Below are 16,832 nucleotides of genomic sequence, written 5' to 3'. Positions count from 1 at the left end.
TGGGAAAATGGCCATCAAGACATTTCCTTGGAAAACAGGGTGGGACAAAGGAAGGGGGTCCTGATGCTTAAGGATGGTATGGTTATCAAGGCACTCTCCCTTTATGGCCCTCTCCAATGGCTTTCTCACCAGACAGTAAGCCTAGGAACAGATTTAACCCATTCAGGGGCTGGTTCAGTGCCTTGAACCAGAAACGAACCAAATGAGCTGGATTCTCACGTCACCTGAAGCCACAGGAAGCCAAACTAATGTTAAAACTCACACAGCTTAGGTTCTTGCACAAAGGCAGCTGTTCAGTTGTTACTGACATGGCTAAGTGTGTTGAGGGAACACTAACCCCTCTCCTTGTGACCAAATGTCTTGTCTTGTCTTGTCTTGTCTCATCTTTCCTTTAACTTTTCAAAGGAAGAAGATTCACCACCAAACTAAGTTGGAGTTGTATCTATGAGGAGGAAGAGGACAACAGGATAGGACTTGCACTTTTTTTTAAATAGATGATACTGAATTTGGCCCCCTTTGGGTAGTTAGCATTTTTGGGGGGGGGGGGTATATAGGTCACCCAGTGACTCAGCAATCCAAACTCACCCTCCCATGGGCATAGTCAGTGCAAACCAGGAGCTTGTACTCAATTTTTCAGTGCTGAAAATGCTGGAAAGTCAGAGACCAAGGTTTGGGTGTTGGGAATCTTCTCAGGGCCGTTAGTGGTCGATTTGATATCTTCCTTTCCTGTTCTGTTTTGCCAAAACATGGGTAAGCAAGTGTGCTCTATGGGCTTTGTTTTGCTAACTAGTGATTATACAGGGCCTCTTCCTGTAGTCTTAGTTTGTATCCTGGCTTGAAAGTAAGATAGGAATCATGCAAATCTACAGGAAGAAATTACCTTGAGGATTGATTGATTATGTGCTGTCAAGTCATTGTTGTTGACTCTTAGGGACCACATGGATAGGTTTTCTCCATGATGATCTGTCTCTAACCTGGTCTTTCAGGTCTTCCAGTGGTGTACCTATCACCACTGAAACTGAGTCCATCCACCTTGCTGCTGGTCGCCTTCTTCTTCTCTTTCTTTCCACCTTTCCCAGCATTAGGACCTTCTCCAGAACTTACCTTAAGGAGCTTTGGGTTAAAACCTAGAATTTTGCCACAGTGACTTCCTGGTCTCTGTTTTACTCAGTTCTAATCTGGCTTGATTTTCTGTTTGGCCTTGCAGGCATAAAGACCGCTTGCTCTTCAATTGTACTTTTTGTCCTCTACCCCCCCTTGCCGAACATCTGGATTGTACATTACTGTGCATCTCCCTTCATGCTGAAGGAGCTTTGCCATTTTATTCCCTTCCAACTTGAATCTAATTTTCTTCCTGTTCTAATGCATAGCTTCTCTTGTCTCTGATGTGTTTTTCCCTCATTGCGTTCATCAACTCCCAATTTAACATAATCTACAGATTTCATCAGCCTTCTGGCTCCTTGTCTTGGGTGGCTGGTTTAAAATAACAGCAGGCAAAGGTTTAGATTGCTATAGGGCACCCTGATTGTCAGAAGGGGGTGGCATAGAGGTGGCCAGAACATTTTTCCCTGAATTTTTCCCAATATCCAGTTGGTGGAAGTTTTCTACAAACGACAAGGTTCATGCAATATGGTGCTTAGGCATAACTGGATTGGTTTGGTGTTGGCTCAGCATGTTATGAAAGCTACTTTGATGTAGTGGTTTAAGGCACTAGGCTAGAAACTGAGAAATTCTGCATTCTAGTCCTGCTTTAGACCCAAAACCAGCTGGATGACCCTGGGCCAGTCCCTCTCTCAGCCCTAGGAAGACGGTAGCAAGGGCAAAGCATTTCCAAAAATGTTGCCAAGAAAACTTCATGGACTTGTCCAGGCAGTCACCAGGAGTCAAGACAGTCTTGAGGGCACAAAGAAATAAAAACAGTTACAGCCAATTGTGGTTTATGGAATAAGCCAGGGTTAAAGCAGGTCACAGCTTAGTGTGATAAGTGGACGTAACCAGATTCCTTGATTTTTTGCCACTGCAGACCAACACAGCTCTCCTCCTACAACATGGACATAACCAATACATCTTTGTCCTATTTAAATAAGAATTGGGGGGGGGGGTGTGACAGCATAAAAGCTAGGTAGTTTCTCCCCCACCCCGCAAACTCTATAAATCTAGGAGAAGTAAATAAAGCTGTTAAACTAGACTTAAGCTTAGAAAGAGTGCAGCAATTGCTCAGATGTCTGTTAATTGTGTATATAAATGAGGTCAACAGAGCTGAGCCACTGAACTCTGGCATTCTTACACAGATGATGGAGCCCAACTGCCTTGCAACTGCCCGGCATTTTCAGTAACCCCCTGGTGTCTCCGTTGGGGGCGGCTATTTAAATATGCAACAGGGGCCTGCAAGCTGCGTAACATATGTCGGTGGGTGGGAAGAAGGCCACTAGGGAGCATTTCATCCTATCCCCCCCCCTCCGCCCACCTGGACTAACAGTCATGGCTTCTAGCTTTCGGTATGACTACACGCAAAAAAACAGATGCCTGGGTCGCTGATGTGGTTTCTGGGTCTTTGGGTTGTTGTTTGCTCAGCAAGTCTCAGCAGGTGGCTCCCCGATTGGACTCAGAAGCTAAGCAGGGTCAGGCTTGGTTAGGAGTAGGATGGGAAATAGGGCTGTGGGCTAGAGTGGTGAATCAAAAAAGCACATCTGTCCCATCTATGAGATTTGGTGGAAAATACCTGTGACAGACAAACTGAAAGGGCTGAATGCAGAAGGAGGGAAAGACCTTCTTGTGAATGTGATTACATTTGTTAGCAGTCAGGTCATGTCAAGGAATTTAGAGCTGGGAGGGAAGGAAGGAAGGAAAGAGAGAGAGAGAGAGAGAGAGAAAGAAGGGGGAGGGAGGGAGGAAGGAAGGACTGAAGGAAGGGAGGGGGAAGGAAGGAAGGAAAGAGAGAGAGAGAGAAGGAAGGAGGGAAGGTAGGAAGGAAGGGAGGGAGGGAGGAAGGAAGGAAGGAGTAATGGGAGGGAGGGAGGAAGGAAGGAAGGAAAGAGAAGGAAGGAAGGAGGGAGGGAGGGAGGGAGGAAGAAGCCATCAAGGAGAGGATTTGGACCATAGATCATGTAGTCAGAGCTTGAAGGAAGTGTGAGAAAGGAACTCAAAATAAACCCTCCTTGATTTTGTTTCGTATAAGATGGGGCAGAAAGAAACTTGGGCCAGCTTTCCAGATTCTGCTATTCTACCCTACACCAATAAAGTTGCATTTCTGGAGTCCCTGCAGTGTCTGCTTCTTGACCTGGCCTACCTCAAAGGGCTGACAGGTCATCCCTTTCCCCACATTCTCTGTGAAACTCAGAAAGAAATCTTTAAGTTTCAATTTGAACACGGCCTCGGGTTCAACTTAACGTCTCCGTACATTGCACGGCCTTTTAGGCAAGTTGTGTTTCTTTTGATTATTCTTTTTCTTTTTGTGTTGTGCTGTGTTATTATGGCCTGCCGTCCTAACCCTCACCTTATTACAATCAAATAATCATCATAATAAGTGCATCCTGGAAAGAAATGGCAAACCTATTCCATATTTCTGCCAAGAGAACCACCCAGATGCTTCTGTGGGGTTCCCAAAAATCGAGCCCAACTTGAAGGAGACTTTGTCATTTGCAGAGGATGTGTTTTGTTGGCAAATTGCAAGGAATCCAAGGGATAGAAGAGCCAAAAGCGCCCCCCCCCATGAAAATACCCCTGAACTGGAGACCAACCACCTTCTCTATTTTAAGCAGCCGAGTGAAGCCTCCTTGTTTTTGCAAAAGCCATTTATTCTAGAATCAGCATTCTTGGCTCAGGCTGGGTGGGTTTGCAGAGCAGAGGGTGTGAATCACACGCCAGAATGTTCCTCGCCAGGAAAGGAACCTCATTCACACTCCAGCATGAAGAAAGATAGCTTGTAAGAGAAAGTTGGGCTAGCGCCTAATTCTGTGGGTGATTGCAAGCAATTCACACTTGCAGTCTTGAAATGGGTGCAGCAAATCCTCTCTTCCTGGTTCCCGACCTCTGCAGATGGATTGTCCATCTGTTGTGCCTCTGATAAGGGCAGAGGTAACCGGATTGGTGGTATCTGGGGTGGGGGTGGGGGGCTGCTGGAGTAAAGACCAAGAGAACAGCTCTATGGTAGAGTCCCCGCGATGCATAATTACCTTCAATTCATGTCTGCTCATGAAACACCAAGATGGTGCATGTGTGTTTTGACGGTGCTAAGTAGCTGTGGCTTTCACACCCCAGCAGGTGCTAAAACAAATATAATTTCTGGTGACGGTACACGAAGATGATAGAGAATGTCAGGCGAAGGGGAGGGGGCACCCTGGGGAGGGAGGGAGAACAGATTCGCCATTATTCATTGTGGCAGGCAAGACGCTGCTCTCTGCACTCAGCTTCGCTGTCAGCACGAATTTAAACATCTCAGCCGGCGATGCTCCTAGTCAGGCTGACGGACTCTCTCAAAGTCACTTTCTATTCTCCAAAAATGACATGTCTATCTCTCCGCCACTTCTAAGGCAAAAGGAGATGCCCTTTTGGGATGGACGGCCCGTTTGGAACTGGCTGGAATCAGTGTGGTCCTATTCCAAGCGAGCTTCTTTGGCTGGGGCAAGAGGACATCATGTCTTTTCAGCCACCAAGAGCTGGGGGGACCATGGCAGTGATGGGCTGATGTCCCAAGGATTTTTTTCCTTTTTTTTTTTGAGATGAAGGGCATTTTGCAAAATAGGGATGCTCCATTGAAATGAGCAAGCTGAAAGCAAGCTAACAAGGGTCTTCCTCAGATGATCAAGATGCTTTTCTGAGACTGTATGCAGAGCTTCTGTTGGCTTCTTCCAACCTTCTTCCAGTTTGGCTCCCGATCCCTGGGCTGGGACTGTGATTCGCAGCTGTCCAGGCTCCAGCAGATCTGGATCTTGGGAAGAGCTGGGTTTGTTCCAGGGGTGTCTGCAAGGTATGGTCAAAAAATCAAGATGTCAGCCATGGTGGTGCAATTGAAGCTCCACCCATTTTTTTTTTTTAATGTGTGATGCCTCATCATGGTTACCATCTTGACTTTTTTTGGCCATATCCTGCAGACACCCCTGGTTGTTGCTGTTGTTTCTTCCAACTCTTTGGGACCGGTGACCATCATTTCGTCAGGATTGTCTATCAGTAGCTGCTGCTTTATATCCTTGTAAGCTCCTGCTTGGGTCGCTCATGGTAGCATCTGCCCAATGTCTCCTGCCAGTCTCTGTTTTTGCTGCTTTCAATTTTTCTAAGCATCAGCGTCTTCTCCAAAGACTCCTATTTTGGCAGGATGAGTCCAAAATATTGAAGCTTGTCATCTGTCCTTTCAGCAGTCTATTCTTACTTCAACTTGTTCTGAATGTGCTGTTCTTCTGGCAGTCCGAGGTCCCATCAGCCATTTTCTCCAATACTGTGATCCAGCAGCATCCACTGTAATTTATTCAGCCTTTCAGATGATCCAAACTTTGTAGCCATTTCTTAAAACTGGGGAAACCCATAGTCTTTGTGGTCAGTGGGATGTCTCTGCATTTTCATTATTTTATCCAATTACTCTTCTTCCCAACTAACCAATGTCTGTCTGTTCCATGGCTACAATCGCCTCCTTGTGGCTTTTTGAACCTAGGAAAATCAAGTCTGATGCTTCTTCAATGCCTTCTCTGCTAGCTGGTGTTGGGGTGGCCTCCTGAAACTTAATTTGTGCCTTCTCATTGCGAAGAAGGCCAAGGAGTTACACAGCATGCTTCATCCCCCTTGCCTGCCAACACCTCCCCATTTCTGATTGGTCCTGATTCTTTCAACGCATCTTTGTGTTCCTAAAGACTAGAAATTTGGTCCTTTTTAAGAATGGAAACTGAGATTCCCAGGATGCCAAATTCTGTTATTAGGACTACCTCTGTGACCCTGGCAGAAACAGTTCCTCCCTTCTTTCATTTTGGGGAGCAAGGACATTTTAGAAGAGGGTCCCTTTTCAGAGGTGGCTTTCAAGTCAGAAAAATTGCCCCTTGGTTTCCATTTCCACAACACCTTCTTTTTGTCCACCCAGAAAGAAAACAAAGTTTTCAGAACCGTCTCCACTTTCCAGCTTGCAGCAATTTAACTTGCCCTGAGTTCCCTCACACCGAGAGGGAGCCTCCTGCACATGTTTTCCAAAATTAGATAATGGGGAACGACTGGGGAATGATGTGAGAAGGGGAAAAAAAATCTACAACAAAAACCCAGCATGATTAAATGTCTCTAGGGCCAGCAGGAATCCCCCCGAGGTGCTTTTTGCTCCAATAACCACACCTTTGAAATTGCTTTATTGCTTTAATAATGTGGTGGCGAAAAGCAAAGGGGTGGAGACCTGACACATTTATTATTTATGCCTGCAAAAGATGAAAGTGGGCAATTACAGCCTTTTAGAAGGAATGGGTTCAGGAGAATTGCCTGCCCTGTGTTTGCGCTGTCTTTTTTAATGGCCTCCATCATTAGCTTTGAACAGGCCCATCCCTGTAGCTCTAAGAATGGGTTGGCTTGGGCCCGGCATCTGTCCAAAAGGCAGGCTGACTTTGTTGATCTCCTGAATCTCCTGTGGTGGAGATGGTTGGTTTCCTGAATCTCCTGTTGTGGAGGGGTGGTTGGTCTCCTGAATCACCTGTGGTGGAGAGGGTTGGTCTCCTGAATCTCCTGTGGTAGAGGGGTGGTTGGTCTCCTGAATCTCCTATGGTGGAGAGAGGGTGGCCTATGGTGGACCTCCTCTTTATAGCCCTTACCATCTTCAGCTGCAAGAACCCCGTGGCAGCTAAGGGGAAAGGGCTTCATCCCAAGTCATCATGTTATTTGCCTGTTTTAGGCTTCACATGTTGGATAACTCAACTAATTTGGCTTAGCAAAGCCTGCTTAAAAATAAAACAGCAGCTTAGTGCGCTGTGTGAACCCAGCCACTCATGGCATCAGCGCCAACAAGACTTGACATCCCACTTGGGACTAAATGGAAACATCACCTGAACTTGGTGGTTTCTTCAGTGTCCTTCAAATAACCTGGCCCCAGAAGCATACCGTCAACCAATGCAGCTCAGGGAGCAGAGGTGTAATATGTGCTGTTCTGCTGCTGCATTTTGAACCAGCTGGGTTCCCCCCCTCAATTTTCCACCTTTGGTTTAGCAAAGCTGTGAAAAGAGCAGGCATGGAAGGTGAACATAAAGCATTCATCTCCTCTGTACTGGGAGCTGGTTTTGTGAACAAAGAATTACAACACTCTAGCAAAATTTCTCTCTGCTATATTTCCATTCAGTGCTAGACAGCAAAGTAGAAAGCATGTGTTGACTGGGTATCGTCAAGAGCCTCACTTGACCCAAGACTGTAAGAGTCTGGGCTGAATTTCCCACTCGAGGTTTTGCTTGAATGAGCAAAACAAACACACCATTGTTTCCAGTCATTCAATGTTACAAAGAGAAGGGTGAAAATGTTTCAGCAGCACCTGGTGAATTATGGATGAGTGTCTCAGTTCCTACATAATGTTAGGAACAAGAGTGTGGAGTGTTTGGGTTAGGTGTAGCTTAATGTGGCTGGTAAGTCATGGACTATGGCTTGGTGTAATGTGGGAATGCTCTGTGTAATGCCTTTTCTGCAAACGCCCCTACCTGCTACCAGGTAGAAAAAGAGGCAGGCAGGAAGGTATGTCATCTTCTTCTAGATAGTGCTGATATGGAGGGTGGTTGGTTTTTCTCTCTTTCAGTGGGGAACAATTCATGTGAACCTGGGGGCAATATATCCAGCTGTGCTAAGGTTGCGGTCTTGTTACCCTTTAATCGTGCTCTATATCACGCTCCCATTTAAGGAAGCCTTCAAGCAGAATGCCGAGATTAATTTGACTCTGCTTTATTTCATGCGGTGAAGAAGCAGACGTACGGGCTGGAACAAACATGAAAGGAGTTCTGCAGCAGCACTTGGGTGACTTTGTGAGATCTCGGAAAACATCCGCCAGGTCAGACCCGGTTAGTCCTTGCAAAAAGATTCTGGAGGAAAGCAAAATGTCATGGATGGGGCTATGTTGTTCTTAGGAATCAAACTCAACTGGAGGGCGTTTGCTCACACGTTTTGTGCCAAGAGAGCAAGGCCAGTTTGTGGATTGTTCCCTGCCTCACTTGTTTGGAAGGTCAACCATCAAACAACCAGTTTGCTTCACTGATGCGGGTAGCAGCCAGGATGTACAATTGTGTATCCAGGCTCTCAAAATGGAGCTTTTTGTGATTTAGTCACTGAGAAGGGTTTTAACATCCCTTTGCCTGCAGACCATGTCCTCTGCGTATCTTGAAGGGAGGTTTTGTAAGCTCCTTGTCGAACAACGTCTCTGTCCTTGTGTTGTTGGTCAAGTGGAGGACATTATCCATCATGTCCTCCGCTGCCCCATTTACAATGAGATCAGGGCCAAATTATTGATGGTAGGTGAACACAGGAGCTCGGAGCTTGAACGATTGAACTACCTTCTTGCAGACGTGTTCCCAACGGTCAGCAACCAACTTGCTCCTTTTGATCTGCTGTCATTTAAACTCAGAAAGAAATACTCAAGTTCTTAGTGGTAACTTTGGCTTTATCTTGCTGTAGCCTTTTTACATCTAATACACTTTTTATTACTTTGTTTTGCAATCTTACTACTATGTTTTACTGTTACTTTGTTATATTACATGGGACATTATATATAACGACCTGTGGTTACAACAATAAACGTACGTACTTTTTGGGGCTTACATTCAGCATCCTTTTTCATAGGGAGCTGCAACAACAGCTCATGAACTCAGCAGGCTCTTTGCTCCAGCAATGCAAGCCGGCCGAAGGCCGAGAAAGAAAGGAGAAAAGATTGAAAAAGGTGGTCCAATTTTACGCTGCCAGGATAAATAGCTTGGAGTCCATTGGTTGTGGTTGTGTTAGGGGGAAGGTGAGAGGCTGAATGGTCTGTTTGATCTGGGTGTCTCAGCTCAGGAGTTGGGCTTCATGCCAACCTCAAATTCTTTGAAACTTTGACATCAATATAGGGAGGGATAAGATAACAGCTGTTTATCCTATCCTGTCTATGCTGGATAAGATAAAGCTTTTTTATGTGCTCAGAGCCAAGCTGGAAGCTTCTCCTTTTGGGGGGTACCTTCCAAATAGGCTTAGAAGGAAGCGGTGATAGCTTGTAGAGGAGGAGATGGATAATAAACTGAGCCTACTGAAGAGCATCAACTCTTTTCTTTTTATAAATACAGACTTAAATCTGGGGACCGGTCTATTCCTGGCCTGCATGGAGGGAGGTCAAGATAAAATTTGTAACTTACAGAACTGTATGGAGATTTTTTTAGAAATCTCTTGGTTGTATGGCCAATCAAGATCTAAAGAGGAGTTTATTGATATGCTTTGTTAGTCCTTGAAGGTATTTTGGCTGTTGGAGAAGTGGCCAGGGAAGGATCAGGCCTCCTTAGGGCAATTCATTGGATAAAGTTACCTTCTTCCTTAAAAAGTTTCTTGGATCCCATTGTCAATGGCAAAAACAGCAACCAGTTAATAATCATATCATTGTATCTCTTGGGCTTTGGAGAGCCCTAAATGGTATAATTTGGGAATAAGTCACCTTAAAACTTTTTTGGAAGACAGGATGACAACATTTCTGACTAGTCATGCTGCAAAATCATGTTAATGGTGCTTGGATTTATGTCCATCTTTTGTTCAGGTCTTGCTTGTTCAGCTCTCTTAAGGGCCTTTATGGACAATTAAAGTTTGATTTTTGTGCAGCCCCATGCCTTAACTGGATTTTTGTCTAGCAAGTCCAATTAATGCCCTTGTCGGCCATCTGCTTGGGAAAAAGGTTTCATCTTTTAGCTAGTAATTAATGCTTCTCAGTTGTGTTCAAGGAGTAACATTCGATAAAGTCGTCTCAGCTTAGAAATGGGGAAGAAAAGCACTTTTTGGAAAAAAATGATGTGTGTTCTATGTCTTCATTTCACAACTCTTGTTATTTGCTTACAGGTCCTGTGTTGTTGTCTTTCAAGGCCAAAAGACCAACCCAGATCCAACCATCCAAATCTATGGTTCTTCAGATGTTGCAGGATCACAACTCCCATGAGCCAAGCTGGTTGGGCATGATGGGGCTCATAGTCCAGCAAAAGTGTAGCATCCCCTAGCATAGTCTTTGCCCTTAAATTATCTTGCATGCCTCATCAAAAGACTAAACTAAAATAGTTGACCCCATTTTCTGTTTGTTTTGGAATACAAGCCCGGTGGTTTTGAGACAGTGGAAGACCTGTATTATTCCTAATGCTTGTAAAACCAGCTCTAACTGCACAAGCATTGTTTTCCAAGTGATTTCTTTAATGCCAGGAGGATTAGATATTTCGTTTCGGTTAAGCTGAATAAAAGGACTGTGAACCTCGTGCTGACGCGTGCAGTTTTAAACGGGAGGATTTAGACACATCAGTTTGCCTTTTCCTTAGTCCTGAAGCTTAGAAATGGGGATATAAATTCTTAACCCCCTCCTGCTTCCAGTTTTTTTTTTTCCACTTTACAAGAGTGATTTTAAGACTTTTATGAAAGATATTCCTGTCATTGCCAAGAAGCAGTTTTTTCAAGCCTGCTACTCAATTGTAAGAAACTGTGTGGCCCTTTCTGACTTTACACGTGACGTTCCTCACACTCTCAGTGTCCTGCAGCTTGCCTTATCCAAATCAAAGGAGGAGGACTGGGCTGACTATGGGCTCCACAATTATACTGAATTTTATTTAGGGGAGAGGAATGACAGAAAGGAGATGAAGTTGGATGGAATCTTTCTCCTTTCACAAAAAGACTAATGAGTGCTCCGTGCTGGGAGATGAACTTTTGAACACTTTCCAGAAGACTTGCTCTCCAGCGTTTTCATTTCTTTCTTTTTTTTTAAAAGTCCGATTATGATAAATTTTTAAAACAGAGGAAGGAAGGAAGGAAGTGAAAGAGCTGGGGGGGGGGGGCGGAAAGAGGGGAGAGGATGCCAAACAGCTGCCAAGCCTGTTTCAGCAGGCTGTAAACTCACAATCCAGAGAAAGACCAGCTTCCAGGCAGGGAGAGTGTAGCTTGATAAATGTCTCTTGCTGTCTCTGGAGATGGACTCGCAGAAGGGAGGGAGGTCATCTCACCAAGCATTTGTGAATCCTGCTTCCTTTAATTATGCTTTCCAGGAAAGCCCTTTGCTCTCCTATCCCACCCACCCAAATTCTTCTTTTGACATCAAGTGTGTTTTGTACCCTGAGCAACTCATTGCAGCACATGAACATCCCTGATGCAACCCTTCTAAGACCGCTTCACCCATCACGCTCGCTGGAGACCCCTCACCGGGGTGGGTTCATGCAATGGGCAACCCTAAATCAACCTTAGCATGCTGAGATCAAACCTCCCTCTTCATGGAATCTCTCACACGGAGAGCATGCAAGGTTGGGATAGCGTCTACCTTCCATATGCCATGTTCAAAGGATGCTGTCCATGATTTGAGCTGTGGGAGGTGGTGGTCTCTTAAGAAGGTGGGCTTCAGGCTGCTTTGCCGTGTGCTCGATGCTTGAACTACAACTGGAACTGTTCATCAGCAACTCTGTTAGTACTACTTTATTGGTGGGCTATCCCCCACTCCCAGATCTTTCACATGGTGCCACTTTTGGAAACTGCCCTGTCTACAGAGCCAGCCTTAAGAGGGATACCCTGCTGAGCTGACAGCCGGCTGGCTGAAGGAATAAGAGGAGTTGGTGTTTTGCTGTTAAAAATGTTATTCCACTGCAAACGTGATCATGGGATCATAAACTTCTAATTTGTTCATTTTGGCTGCCCTCCAGTTTGGGTGGAAGGGGGAAAGCTTCACCAGCTTTTGTGTGCATGGTGTATCATCCTCTTGACAAGGAATAGAGAAGGTTGGATATTGATTTCAAATGCTCCATTAATATGATGATGATGATGATGATGATGATGATGATGATGATGGTTGGTCACACAGTCAGCCAGATGTTTAGACTGCATTTGGCATTTTTATCCATCTATTGAGTCCTTCGCAAGGACCTGGGATAGGCAGATGTTGTTGTTTGATGGTGTTAAAGGTATCGTCACAAGATGTAAGCTACTATTATTACTATTACTATTTCTGTTGTTGTTATTATTTTGTCTGACACTGGCTGATGGTTAATCTATTACCGAAGTGTCCTTGGGTCAAGCTTGACTCATGGGGCCTATGGGGACACCTCCACATAGTTTTCATGTAATTGTATGGCAATGGTGAGATGGCTTTCCATGGTTTTCTTCCACAATGTTTCTTAATCTCTCATCTAAGAGAGCTACCATATCTGGGTTGCAAGAATCCTAACCACCACTAGGTGTCAACAGTTTAGTATTTCCTGGTGATCTCTCAACCAGATATCAAGTCCAATCATGCATCACTTTTGTGAGATCCACCAAGGACAGCCAGGACATTCGCTGTACAGATAACTGGAGAAGTCAAGACTGTCACTGTAGAGGCTGTTAGTGGGGATGACCTTTTTCCACCTCAACATCTCTGCCCCTGGCATTTGAGCATGTAAGCAGAAGTTTGTAGAATTCACACCTCCTATCACATGGTGGAGAGAGCTATGGAGATGACCTTGAGGGAAATATGCAGAAGCTGTTTCAAAAAACCAAAAAGGGCCAAAGTATTACTTGAGCCATGGGGAAGGAGATGGTGTTAGGAAGAAATTCAGGCTGGCTCCTCCCTGACTCACTGGGGTATCAGGAGGGGAAGAAAAACAGAAGCAGACTTGCAAGATTCTCTTAATCTACCCTGTCTCAATAAAGCTTAATTCTAGCCTTCTTGTGAAGTCTGTCTCCTGATCTGGACAACGTGAAGGGGCTGATACATGACAATTTGTCATTACTTGATGCCTTCAAGCATAGTAATACTTCAGCCTCTCCTTCCCTTTGTAGCCGCAACTAGGTTAGTTGCTCCATGCAGTAGAACTTCTTTTCCCCTTTCCTCAAAAAGCCGTAGGGGACCTACAGATTCCCTCCACCACCATCCCAGACAATACAAAAGTGCACACAGGGCTCCATGGCCAGATAACCTACGATGGTAATAAACTACACTGGGCTGAACGATCAAGAATCATTGTCTCCTCCAAATCTGTCGCAGGTTCATTTTTCTATTTTTCTTTTCCTGGGCAAGTAGCACGGTGAGCTGTTATCAGTTGTTGGTTCTGTTGATTGCTCTGCTTTTTGGCTTGGGGAAAAAAAAACACCCATCTAGAAAGTCCAGAGCGTTGACAGCAAAGTTGTAAGCACGTTCTTTTCTCAGCTTGTAATCCTTGTGACACTTGTAAAGATGGAGGTTGCTCCTTGCCACGCCAATTGAGCGGCGAAGGGAAGCTGGAGAGAAGCCAAGCTGTTTCTTGTCATCTCCTGCAAGGAAACTGAAGAATCGAGTGGGAAGGGCAGAAAGACTACTTTGCCAGGGTGTAGTCAAACTCCCACACCTCGGAAAGGAGGGTGCCCAAGTACTGGCTGGAAAACCACAGTCCTCTGCCCTGGAGGGAGCTGCAGCCAGCTAGCACAGCAGCAGAATCCAACTGGGACAGCTTGAAAAAGGCATGCTAACAAATAAATGAAGTAAAAGGAAGGCACATTCAGATTCAACACCGGGATTCCCAGCTTGGCTGTCAAACAGAGCTGTTGCAGGCAGAGTAGCAGAGATCAACTCAACAAAAGAGATTTCCTGCCTGGCATGGTTGAGAAGTCGCCCATTGTGTTGAAAAGCCACATTGTCTGCTGAAATCTCCCAGCGGTGGAGAGCAGCTAGGAAAACATTAGCAAGGTGAGGCGAAGGGTGTGGATTGCTGCCCCGCTGCCAGAGTCCCAGATTCTCATCAGTTGCTGGCGTTTGTCACCGCCTGCAAATTTGGGGGACAGATCTGCTCCACCAGGAACGCTAGATTGCATGTCCAGCGGGTCCCAGCTGGGATGGTTCAGTGTGTTTTAGTTAAAATGCAACAAAGGAGGGTGCAAAACTGGGGGGGGGGCTCTGCAAAAGTCCAGAGGACCACTGGCTGGCTGTCAAAGGATCCCCACCCTCAACCAACTGTAATTTTGAGAGGCCTGCACATTTCATTTGCCTAGGGCACGCAAGGAATCCTTCAACCAGCCTGCATGGAATATTTCAAAGTCTCCTTTAAAATGCAGAAGGGAAACCCTCCGCTTAAGCTGTATGTAGCTTGTTTTTTCAAATAATGCCACTAAACAACTTTGCTTCCTGCTCATTCTTCCCTTTGTTAAAGCCCGAAGCCACGGCTTGGATGCTCCATTATGTTCCGAAATGGAAGTCTGTAATTTTATCCTCTCCCCCCGCCGGCCCCGTCACCTGAGTCCTTTCTTCCTCATCACACAGTGCGCTACTAGAAACAGCGTGAGCCTGATAAAATATCGATCACGGCCACTTTTATAAGGTGGCGAATTCAGTTACGGCAATGGCCTTTGATATTCTCCAATTTCCTTCAGGAGTTTTTCCAGGGAAATTGGGACAGGCAGCAGAGGAAGAATCGCTTGGCCAGCAAAAACTCTTGTTTTGGGGAAGGCCCTCCGTGCTCTGAATTCAGCCCCCCTTTCCAGCTGTGCATTCGATGAAGGGAGCTGCAGCTCTTGAGAATTTTTGCCTTTTAATAAAAGGGGTTATTTGGAAAAGGGGCAACTATTCTTTGTAGAAGAATCCCAACCCAACAGAACTAGTGCTGAGTGTGACGGAAAGGAGGATGAATGTGATGATGAATGAGCTCGCACTTGATCAATACTATGCAAACTCTTTTTCTCTTGGCTCCGTCTTGTGTAGCCGTTTCATAAAAACCGAAAATGAGGAACTGCAGGATCAATTACTGGAGCCCCCTCGCCCCCCGCATACAAAGCAAGGTTGTTCTTAGATGTCAAATGGTGGAGTGTCAGCAATTGGATGTTCTTGGATAAATCAGATCCCATTACTGGGCAATTCCGGTGGATCAGGAGAAGGATTAATGTCTGTAATGCTTTGGATTTGATTAAAACTCTGCAGTACTTTGGATTTAATTCAGACTGCACGGGGGTATGAACCCAGGCCCTGTCTACTACTTATTAAAGCAGCTAAACTTGCTTGCCGAGCTTGTACGGTTGGCGCAAGGGAGCATCCGCCACAGCCTTGTCATTCTGGAAACAGATGCAGCTGCTTTAATGAGTTGCAGAGAAATGCTGAGCTGCAAAGAGCCTTTTCTGAATCCAAAGTGTTGAGCAGGTGTGGTAAGGATGTCCTTATCTCTGGCAACAGACTGGCTCTTTGGGATAGGCAGCCCCTAGCCCCCTAGCAAATACTTTGCTAATCAAACCCTTGTGTTTGAAAGAGGAGCGAGAGGAAGAAGAGTGAGGACAGCCGCTTTTCTCAATCCAGAAGCTTCCAGACTTGTGCGCCAACTCCCACAGTTCTCCAGCCAGACATACTGAGAACTCTGGGAAGTGAAGTCCAGCTATCTAGACAAAGGTAGCCAGCTTGGGACAGGCTGTGTTACAATAATGAGAGTTTGCTTCAATAGTAGGGCATAATAGGTAGCTCAGGGTTGAACTGCTGGCTTCTCCAAGCTGTTTTTCCTGCCAGTCTGTAATGGGCAAAAGGAATAACTTTGAGGAACAGAAAGAAGAGTTGTTACCAAGACAACAGCCAGATAAAAGAAACCTGAATCCGAGGCAGAGCTGTAACCTGAGAAAATGTCTCGGACGAGACCCTCCCTAGTTTTCACGAAGGTAAAGGGAGGGAGGTGGGAAGCACATTCAGAATTTTGCCAGATTATTAAAAGATTAATAAAAGTAGTTATCAGCATTCATAACTTTGGTTTCCTAGTCTGGTCTACTCTGAAGGGTTGACACAATCCAGGAAGGAGCCAAACTTCCCAGAGCAGTGTTTCTCCATCTTGGCAACTTTCAGAGGTGTGGACTTCGACTCCCACACCTCTGAAAGGTGCCAAGGTGGAGAAACCCCTCCTCAGTAAAACCCAATACATTATGAGCTGAACTGCCAAATTTATAGACAAGGCAGTTCAACTAAGAACCTGTTCTCGAGCAGATCGGAGTTTCATGTAAAGATGATGTATTTATCAGAATGCTTTTGTAATTACCACACATTGTATTTTCTTTTATCTATTTTACCCTGGAATTAGATCCTAATTTATTTTACCTCTATTTTATTTTCTTCGATAGGGTCGTAAGACTAATCAATGAATAAACTCAGGAAAACTCAGATAAGCAGGAAACAGCGCCAGCTCAACCATCAAGGAAGATACAATAACCAAGGAACCGTCAAGGAAGAGATCCCGCCAAGACTAGCAGGGCACTCCACCATATATAAACATCCAGCAAACTCTACTTTCCCACGCCTTGCTGATGTTATCTAGCCTGGCGATGGAACGTCTGCCAGAAAACAACCAAGTTCAGAGGACCGAAGAGGACCGGTTTCACCAGCTGTCCTAGTAGACGAACACAGTTCCGGCACCTGGGTGAGGCAAGCCATGTGGCCCGTGTGCCCCTCTGAGCTGCACGGCTCTTTAATGATCCACCTTGACCAAAGGTCTAGCCGCGTTAACAGGCTGAGCATGTTGGTCAATAAACCATTTACTCTCCTTTTCCCTCCTGGCAGCCACTCTGCTCTGACTCAACCTGACACCCAAACGCTTAACTACCTTTTCCCATCTGAAATCAATGCTGGGCTTATCTTCTGTGATCTACAAAGAAGTGGAACGTTTCAAAGGACAGGGGAAGGGTGCTTGAGATGGAGGAAGGAAGGAAGGGGAAAAAAATCTTGGAAA

Source organism: Python bivittatus, unplaced genomic scaffold (assembly GCF_059951505.1).
Source record: "Python bivittatus isolate LINGU-HERP-01145 unplaced genomic scaffold, Pbiv_v1 ctg000100_np1212, whole genome shotgun sequence".
NCBI lineage: Eukaryota > Metazoa > Chordata > Lepidosauria > Squamata > Pythonidae > Python > Python bivittatus.
This window is presented reverse-complemented; position numbering follows the sequence as displayed.